The sequence below is a fragment of the Nipponia nippon genome, unplaced genomic scaffold, assembly GCF_047370975.1.
Source record: "Nipponia nippon isolate SJK-2023a ecotype South Korea unplaced genomic scaffold, ASM4737097v1 scaffold_1, whole genome shotgun sequence".
Lineage (NCBI taxonomy): Eukaryota > Metazoa > Chordata > Aves > Pelecaniformes > Threskiornithidae > Nipponia > Nipponia nippon.
This window is the reverse complement of record NW_028262290.1, coordinates 108,698,200-108,708,781: the sequence shown is the minus strand read 5'-3', so window position 1 is coordinate 108,708,781 and position 10,582 is coordinate 108,698,200. Positions and strand designations below refer to the sequence as shown.

The window sequence follows — 10,582 nt, the reverse complement described above, 5'->3', positions numbered from 1 at the left end:
CAGAGGTGCCAAGAATGATAAAATAGAGAATATGCTTATTACATTTTCTGATGAGCTCAGGGTGGATGTAGCTGCAAGCACACTAGAGTCTGGGACCAGAATTAGAAAAAACTAAGGCAATTACATGAAAAGAAGCACAAGATACAGTTCGCCAGGAACAGTCAGTTTCACCCATAAGACAGAAAGTTATGTGCTTAACCATGGAAAAAAAAAATCTGGGTATTAGAGTAATTTTAAAGAGGTGAATCAATAGTGGTCTCCTATTACAAATAAGGTAGGCATCACCCTGGGACATACAAATGAGACTGCTGCCTGTCAGTATAAGAAGATATTTTCACATCACTCAAAAATGAGATAGATGGTCTCGAGTGGAGTTTTCTGGGGAGTTTTGAGCACGTTCATTAATAAAGATGGAAAACAGCTGGGCATAACAGTGGCCTAGGAAATATATCTGAGTTAAGTGAGGGTTGTAAAGACTAGAGAAAAGAATGCCTAGAGTTAGCATTATAACTATTCAAATATGCAGCAGGCTGTTGCAAAGAGGAGAAGCCTGTCCTGCTTCTCCTTCTCCACAATGAATAGGACATGAAAGAACAGATTTAAACTGCAGCAAGTAAGATTTATATTAGCTATTAGGAAAACAAATAACGATGGTTAAACAGTGTAATACACTGTCAGGCAAGACTGGGGGTCCTTCATCAATGGGAGTTTTCAAGAACAGGTTATCTCACTTTAAAAGGTTTAGGCACAACTAATACAGCCTTGGGAGGTGACATTTTATTTTCCTTAATTTTATCCTTCCTATGTGCATACATATATCATGCATCCTATGCATACTCATATATGAAAAGCAAATTAACTTGATTCAATTTGATCACTTCACAATTCTCCTCTGCTCTTTCGACTCTTCCTCTACTGCTTCTCACTTTCCATCTCTCTTGGAACCTGCAGTATTTTTGGCTTCATCTTCTTCATTCCCCACTTCACTTTTCCTTCCTTACAAACCGGCAATTTTTCCTCTGAAAACGTCAGCTACCAGGACAATGCACAAAAATTAGAGACCAATAATTTTTGACCTGGAAGAATGAAGGGTAGAAACATAGGATGTATTTGTCCTATTTGTTCTATCCTTCAAGTCACATTTTTTAATGTTCAGTAAAGGTTTTTAAAAAATCATTTCCAGCTGTGAATTCCTCTCCTTTCCTGTCCTTTAACACTCGGAACAACTCGACTGCCCGTCACTTCACAAGTCTGATCAGAGGCTGCTGCCCCCTCCCTTGCAGCTCTCCTGCCAAACTAAACCCTTTTGGTTGCTCCGTTCTTCTGCTGTAACTTTGATCATCTTCGGCTCCTACTACAGTCAGGAGAAACATAGAGGCATTTCCAGGACAAGTAAGCCTAGCTGTGGCTCAGATCTGCCCTCTGGAAATCCCTCTCTCCGCTGACTACAGAGCAAGCCTAGGGATTAGACTGTGAACTTGCCTCTGGGAAGTACCATACCCTGAAGGAAAATACATTGAATTGCCCTCAGAAATCTTCTTTTTTTCAAGACAGAAAGCTTTCCCCTGAGGTAGGGACATCCTCACACTGCCAGTCAGTTGGCTTGTGCTAGGTGCTACAGGGAGAAGGGGGACACTTAGGTTTTTGGAGAATGTCTACCCTTACGTACAGAGCTCCTACAAATAACTTATACACTGAAAAGAGCATAGCCCCCTAATGAAGGCCTTCTAATCAGAAATTTGTCCCCACAGGTGACAAGGCCCTGATGCAGGAACTGGAGAGGTGCTGACAGACGACATTGCCTGGAGGACAGCAGAAACTAAATGGGGCTACTAGGCTATGGAGCGTGGAGCCCTGAAAAAAAGCCCACAGCAATGCAAAATGTGAAGCACCTTCTCAGTAGAGAGCAAGCACTTAATGAAATGGGAATATTTGATAGCCCAATAAACAGATAAATAAAAGACAGGCAGCTATAGATTACATGGGTTTCTGGTGACATGATTAATCATGAGAGCACAGCTCATCTGGATAAGGACATTACTAGAATCTTTTTGTTTATTTCCTTGTAATTTATAGTGTCTGCATTATAAAACAGGATTCTCAACAACACATACTAACAGGATTTTTTTTAAGTTTTTTTGGGCAGAGCTGTATCAAACAAAAAATTGCAGCTGTCAATTATTTTTTTCTCTGCAAGAAGATCCTTTAATCATTCAGATTCTGTCTCCTCGATGGCTGAGGTGAACAGTTTACTTTTTAGGATGAGAAAATACACATAAATTTAGAATCCCTCATTGTGATGCCGTGTTTCTGAATGACGCTTTTCATACCCAAACAATAATAATTCTTGGGGCTTTTCTTACCCTCTATTAAAAGAAGAACTGGAAGCACATTCAGCAGGGTATTTCCATTTCTCATGAAGGGACACACGTTCAAGCTACACTTGTATGAAAACTTTCTGAAAATTTCCCACCTGTGGTTGCACTACCATTTGTGGTGACTGCACAAGTAGGCATGGTAGTGGGTTTTTATGATTGCATCATGTCTACTACTCTTCAGAGTAACTGTGGCAATATACTGATAACAAATGACAGCAGCCAGAACTATCCGATTGTGTTAAAACTGGTTGCAGTGTCTATATAAACATATGAATATCAACACTAGTTAAAGTTGAGGCAGGAATTCTTTAGTTTAACAGGAGCTTTGAAGTTTTATTTTAAAAATTCTCTTTAAAATCACCTATAAAAATAAAATGTAATTTTTGATTTATAAAATTTTCATGTCGTCAATGAAAATTAGGTCGGCACAAAAAGAATTACAAATTAAACCATCGATAATTTTGACAGCTAGAAAAATGTAACCAGATCTTTCTTCAAAAGAAATCTAAACCACTCTAGTCTCCCCGCCTTGTTTCAACTATTGTTTCTCATCTGGTCATCCGTTTTCTTTTGAAGATGTTTGCCTCAATTTGTCATTTTTTTCATGACAAATAACATAAATAAATAAATCAAAGAGCCAAGCCCAAGTTCCTACCTCTGGCAATGATTACATTTTATGTCCAGAAAAGAAAGCTCTCTTGTCGCCGAGGATGACAGATGACACACTGTCTTTTCAAATACACCTGGTCTGCTGGCAGAGGAGACTCTGCCCTGCTTTCCTACAAGGTTACATGCTCGCTAGACAGAAGTGGCTCCATGAACTGACAGCCCAGCAGCAGAGTTAATTTCTTATTTGGTGGATTTTCCTGTTTATTTGCAGCAGCCGTGTTCCACCTCTATATGCCTACAAAAAAGGGCTTTTGTCAGAACACACCCCAGTATCCCAAATTTTGAAACATGGAAATAAAAAAAAAAAAAAAAGGAAGAAAAGTCTCTTGCTACGAACATTGCTGTCCCCAAAAGATATCAAGAACCACTGCATACCTCAGACTCAGATTTACAAAGTGTTGATGACCCACTTCCCCCACTCTCCTAGTTACCGGTCATCACATCGGAGTGCCTCACTTCACATCCACTAGGGAAGTCCTATTGCCCCAAAACTGTTATGAGTCCTTGGAAGGTTTTGCAGTCGACTACGTATCACATGGCATTTTGATATACGTTGCTTTGGAAATGGAATCTATTGAAGAGATAAATAGCTCAGTATTTTACGCACCCAACATAATTATATATACACACACACATATGTATGTCAGTACAAAAACCAAAGAAAAGTGAGCTGCTGAGTTCATTTGAATGGAGCTGGTTTTGTGCTATAGGAAAACATATCTGCAGACTCAAGAGCTAAAAATCCAGTGTTTACACACTGTTTTCAGCACTCAGGTTCATGGGTAATTTTTTTCTTGTTTTGTGACCTGCCTTCATTCATGTATTTTGCAGCAGGTTTTAATGTCAGGAATTACCTGGATCTTTGCATTTTGTAGCTGTCTTGTTCTTCCAGGGAACTGAAAAGAACATGGAAGTGATTAGAAATACTCATGTTTTCAGTAGATACTCTTCAGCTGTAGCATTCTCCAAATGTGCAAACACGGAATTCATGAATTGTGTATTGATATAAATTATTGAAATCGCAAATGATTACAGTTGTACCTTCCCCTGCTGCAATATTAATAAATGGTATTTGCGTGCTATAGCAAGTGTAATAAGAGTATGCATTTCTCTGGCAAGTTCTCTGCTACCTCTGAATTTTAGGCAAGGCCAATAAACCGTTCTTCCCTTTCCTATCCACATTTTTCTTTGTACTCTTTCCAGATTCTGATTAAAGTGCATCATACCTGAGCACAACAGCTCTAAAGGAAAATTACAGTTTGAAAACATCCACTTCAGGTCACTCCTGCTTCAAGTGCTACCTAGGTTGTGTTTTGTTGTCTTTCAGATACTCTTGGTGGTCACCATTCGGTGCCTGCTGTTCGCATTAAAAAGCACACAAACATGCACCTCACCACCCTTTTGTGAATCTCAGGAGAGGGGCGAATGCCTGAATGGCATTTGCTGATGATTATTCCTCCAAAGCTGGATCTCCAAGGGATAGCAATAGTAGGCCAGCAGGAGAAAGCTGCTGCTGTAATTGTGCCACAGATAGGGTTGGCAGGTCTTTAATTACCCACACTTGAAAATCTGGCCAAGTTCTTCTGACGTTAGTGCCTTTATACATAATACTGTCTGGAGCATAAAGTAATATTTGTTTTGTGCTATGCACAAAGCTAACGTGAAGTTTGAAGCGCATATATGCCATTAGGCTATCGTGCTGTACATACAGGATGAGAGGGCGTACATACTAAAAACATTTTAGCTTCTTATTATTTGGTTCATGATTCATACTAGCTAGGGACATTGGACATTTTAAGACACAATTGTTCAGCTGGCCAGTGGGTAGTGGAGTCAATGTGGCTACATTAGTTTTTCCTCTGAAGTCCTACTAAGCTCATAACAATGATAAAAATAACTCAAAGTGAGGAGCAAGAAAAAGAAATAAGAGAAAAAACCTAAAGGAAAAAGGCACAAAAATGTATAATAAAAAAATATTGACAAAAGTAGAAAATGGATTCTCTGCTACCATGTGTAGGTTGCCTGTTGGCATCCCTTCGAGGTAACTAATGCACGCATGAATTGGGATTTTAGTTCAGAGTTCACAAAACACCTCATCATTGACTGAAGCTTTGCAGCCCTTATCAGAACACTAACACTCTTCTGTTTGCCAGTGGTACGAGCCACAATACAGCAAGCTTGATCCTTTATTAAAAATAGCTGTCACCTTTCTTCCTTTCCTTATTCTGTGAAAGATATGTGTGTGTCACTCAAATTCTTTACAGCTCTGGGTGCTTTCTTATTTCTGTTCAATGGAAGTACAGAATATAGTTAAATCAGAGGGGTAACATCTCTCCCCTATGGTGTGCTGCAGCAACTGACCATTGGGATGTAAGGTGGTGATGAACCAGGCTCTGATGTTCTTAAGGGCAGGCAAAGGAGTTCACTGAATTAGGGGGGGTTTGGAGGAAAAAAAGGAAAGAAGTATTCTGAAAGAAGTTAACTTTCTTCCATTTAATAAAGTTGACAAAAAAATTCAAGCAACTCTACTCAGCTGTACAAAGAGCATTCAGGAAGCTTAAATATCTGTCCCTTTAAGCTGTCTTAAGGTAGGCCTACATTAGCAATTCGGTTTGAATCAAGAAAGCACTTCTGAGGTGCATCTGCCAGTCATTGCACGTACTGGCCTGCAAATCACCTCATGGAGCTGTCTCAGCTCGCCTCACATGGATTTCTTTAGGACAAAACTACATCAGAAGATACACTGAAAGCACCAAATGCACCCAGCCACTCAACTGGTCCAGTCCACAGGACCAGACTAAAGCTACTACAAAGAAGAACCCTCCTCGCCCCTCACCACCTCATATCCTGAACCAAGCACAGTGGATGTGAGATGCTCCATGCTAACTCTTTCGTCTCGCAGACCTACTTGCTTTACGCTGCATTGTCTGTTGAACTGTCATTTTCTCAGAAACACCATTCTGTGGCTTTGTGCTCAATGCAAATAAAGTTAGAGTTTCCTTTCCAGATAGCAATTTGGTTATAAAAGACCTGTCCACAATGTGGCATGTGGTTTTTTCCACACTTTCTACCCCACATAGCTACTCAAGATCAATCCTCCACTCTGGTTGTAGCCCCTGTGACCATATCCTCTTCGTAATCCATTACCAGTTGGTTAATAGAGATTCAACTTTTGGATCCTATGTCTTTTAAATCCATTGGGTCTAAACATCCAGGCCCTTCAAGTCTGGCCTCTAAAATGCATTCCCCCGTGTGCATTTGAGTGCTGACAGCCCTCAAGAAGAAACATCATATGGTCCAGTTACTCTGGACCTTTAAAATGAGAGCAGAACTGCTGAGGAAGCTGGGAAAACCAGAAGGAAGTATTCACACCATCTATCTTTAAGCCCAAATTTAGATGCCCTCTATAGTCAATGGAGAGAAGTAGGGATTCTCCAGACACCAATTCTGCACAACTAAATTAGGCTCCTTTTCTGAATTGCCCTCCAGAGAAGTATTTGCTTTCCACCGACGACGGAGGGAGTCCAGGGAAAGCAGCTGGCAACGTAAAATCACCACAGTCAGGTTGTGTGAATATCCCTCCATGTCAGGGTTAGAGCCGGAACCATGCCAACACATGCACGGCCACTGAAAAGTGGCACATACATGGATGCCATCCCCTCCCTTTATTGCCTTGTCTCTATTATAGGTGTCTCGCTTCCCCAAAGTATCTCAAACCATCATCCCTCCCCTCATTTCATCTGAGAATCCCCCTCTTCCCCCAACCCCCCCAATCCTTTGTGTGATTCCTTTGTGTGAAAGTCACTGTCTGACCACTTATCTCACCCTGCTCAAAATTGCTCAGCATGAAACTCTTAAGCACTGGCTCTTTTACTAAAAAATGAGGATGCAATGCAGCACAATGGTAACACTTCCAGTTGGAAAAAAGATGTCAAGCATAATGTTTTTTTCTCTCCGACAAATGCACACCTTGAACTGAATCTACCAGCAAATCTGTAGTGAATTTGCTCAATTGTTTTCATTGAAAAATCAGGGGAAAAAGAAGTCTAAACTTTTCAACAGTGACAGCACAAAAGCCTCTGCAAGTTTTTCTACTAAAGTGAACCTCTGGCAATTTTTTTTTGTGTGGCTTTTTTCTCTTAGCTGGAAACCCATAAGAGTTTGGCTTCATAGCCAGCCTAAAACAATTCCCACTGATGTATTTCACAGGTCTAGCAAGCCACCAGTAAAAGTCATTAATCAAGGTTCCATTCAAAACTGAGGCAGATATATAATAGCGCTTTCAAAAAAATCTGATTTGTAATCCAGGCAAATATAGGCAAAACATCATAAGCACCCACCTGCATGAGTAACAATCAGAGGGGAAAAAGGACTTATGTCTTGATTTTATTAGAACTGCAATCTGTTAGATTGTAGTCTCAATATAAAAAGACAACTTTGCAGAGAAGTCAAAACTCTGGTTTAATACCAGCATTTCATGAAAAAATGAAACCAGGAATCATTTTGAAATGATTTCACTTGTTCTTATACTTTGCCACTAGTAGAAAGGGCTGTCAAATATTACAGCAAAGACAGAGGTGACGCAAGTACTATGAGTTTAAGGACAAATTATTTCAGGAGTTGAACACTGCTTTGGAGTGAGGACTTTCAACCATTCTAGTAAACTGACAAGGCTGGTTGAGCTTTTTGCTTTCACCTCTAAAAACAAATAAATAGCATACTTAAACTGACCTATGGCAAAGTTCATTTAATTGTATATGCAGCACTTCAGCATCCCCAGATGAAAGATACTGTGCAATCTAAGATACTGTTGACCCTGTCACCCAGCAGCCACATATGCCCACACCTACGAGTGGCTCTGCAGGAACACACCATGTTGTTAAATCAGTACAAAAAGGCCAGCACTAAGCACAGACGTCTTACAGAAATTAGCACCCAAGAAATGCTGCTTTCTTTTTGAGTTCCTCTGGATACAGGTTATTACACAACTCACTAAAACCTGTTTCTAACAGAAATTTAACGGTAGATTCTGAACAGTAAAATTTAGGTAAAGTCTGCATATTGTTCTATTTTCCATGTGAAGTTTTTTAAAGTTAGTTCAGTACCAGATCTGGTAAAACTTCAGGTGATGTTCAATAAACTCCTCTAATTTTCTCCTTCCTTCCACAAACTGGAATTTAGGACTAAATTCATTCTACATTTCTGCAGGGTTATAGCAGAGATAAATTTGGCCAATATGTATTCATTGCTCTGCTAAACACATTACAGTAGCTTTCTTGTGATATTGCATGGAAGAGCCAAAAATAACTTGTTTTTCCAGTGTCCTCATCTACTTTTATAACAAATATAGTTGGTGAATGTAAATTAATGGTTATTACAGCATCTGCTCTGCATTTCACTTATTTTTATAGTGAAAGGCTGACTAGACTTTTTATTTTTATATTGCAATAGTAACACACCTGCTGGAGCCTGCTATATTACTACTCCAGGGAAAGACGGTTAATTGCATTTGCTGCCTATTAGAAATAGAAGGATTTAGATTTAGTATTGTCTTCCATGAAGTTCTTTAAACATCTTATCAAAGCCTTCCAAAACCATAAAAAACTCAGTCCTCCCTACTGCCCACCATGAAAAGCTCTGCCAAAATAAACTTCTTGGGGAGTGAATCCAGTCTCAATAACGTGTTTTATATCTAGAATAACAAACATTCCAGCAACTACAGTAATAACAATAACATTAATAAAGACTTCCTTACATGTACTAAAATGACACTTCAGAGGAGGACTAATGCCGTGTGAGCTGTAAGACTTAAATCTAGCGCACAAACTAGAATGCAGTTTTGCAGAGATAAAACTGCAGGCTGTAATTATTGGCAAAATCAGAGGAAGGGTCAATTTCTCTTCATTTCAGCAAGGAATGAAAAAAGATAATTAAAGGCCAAAAAGTTAAACTTACGCTTCGTTTAGGAGTACAAACCTTTTCCACGTACTTGATGAAGAAGCAGGTACTAAGCACACTGTTAACTTGCTGACGGGTGAGCGGCTAATGGGGTGGTAAGGGAGGACGCTATTAGTAACAGCTGACAGGTGATCTGAAAAAAAGGGCCAGGGATTCTACCCTGCTACAATGGAAGGGGCAGAAAAAAAGAAAAAAAAAAAAAAGAAGAGAGAGAAGCAAAAAGGAAGATAACAGAGTTAGAGCCTTAGTCTTTTTTTGTTTGTCTTGGCAATAGACAATTTTGTTCTGTGGATGACATGGAAGGATCTGGTTAATGTGCCTTTTAGTCACCACTCGAAAGAATAAGAAACAGGTGTTGATGACATGAGAGTCCTGGAGGGACTATGGCAAATGAGAAGCAGCAGTGATCAGGCGCCCACACTAGGAACAGCTGCTTGATGAGGACCATAAAAAAAAAAAGAAAGAAACAAAACAAACCAAAAAAAAAAAACCCAACCCAGAGTAGGGGAAAGAATAATAAAAGAACAAGAGCAAAATAAAGTCAAAATCTGGAAATTAGGAGGCAAAGCCAAAGCCAGCTTTTATTGGACAATGTTACAATTATCAGTGGAGCCATTAACAAAACCCGCAGTACTAACCGTAAAAGCTTTGCACCATTTTTCCAGGTTCCTGGGACTCCCTCCTCTTGCAGAGATGGAGTGCTACTGCACAGGCTGCAGCAGCAGGTCCCTGTTCCAGCACACCTCCTACCACCCAGGGTGAATTAGGAGCCTCATTTAACTGCCTCCACCTAGGCGAGAGGGAGGATGTTTATGTTCTACATGTAGGAGACTGATTTTGAAATCCAAATTCAACTGCATCAAATTGACTTCCGTATAGTTTCAGCCAAGTGTTTCCCTCTGCTAAAATAATTGCGTCGCATAATCTGTCTTGGGGTAACAGACCCACCAAGCATCTTGGGTACTTTGGACTAAATTGAGGGGAATAAAAAAACCAAAACCAAACACCTTACATCTTTTTCAGCATCTGAAGCATACAATTTGCATTCTAGTGTATCCTCTAATGGCCGTATCCTGTAATGTTTACCTGTATAATGTTTTGTTTGCGTTTATTTCTCTTATTGTTAATGCTAGCGTGAGACATAATTCATTTTCTCAAAGTATATGGAATTACATGGCTATAAAGAGAAAGTAAATAAAAGAGATGTAGGACTGAGTATGAAAGTTTGTTTTCACAGTGAAACTAATATAAAACTAGCCTAGCTCTACTGTCTTCAATTCATATTCAGGGACAATTCCCTCTTTAAATAAACCCACCCCAGAAGCAAGTCTGTATCTTAAACTGTAAGTACTTCAGGTTGGGACTGTGATATTTGTACAGTGCCAGAATAACATAACTGCTGTTTTCACATACTACCACGGTAGGGATGAATCCTATGAGTAAAAATGGCTAAATAGAAAGAAGAATAAACTGCATATGGATGAGAGGAAAAAAAGAAAAAGTAATGAGCATAGGAGTCGGGCAACTAACAAGAAGGTTGAAGGCTCTTCAGGGACAGGAATGGTAAATGGCATCTT

The 10,582-nt window shown here is 39.6% G+C and overlaps 1 long non-coding RNA gene across 1 annotated transcript; it reads right to left on the bottom strand.

Moving 5' to 3' along the window:
* Positions 1 to 3,500: 3,500 nt before the first annotated feature.
* On the bottom strand, positions 3,501 to 9,083 carry LOC148057546 (uncharacterized). Its single transcript, XR_015705060.1, has 3 exons — positions 9,024 to 9,083; positions 3,902 to 3,943; positions 3,501 to 3,618 (listed from the first exon to the last, which is right to left on the bottom strand). It is a non-coding gene; the product is annotated as an uncharacterized LOC148057546 (long non-coding RNA).
* Positions 9,084 to 10,582: the final 1,499 nt, after the last annotated feature.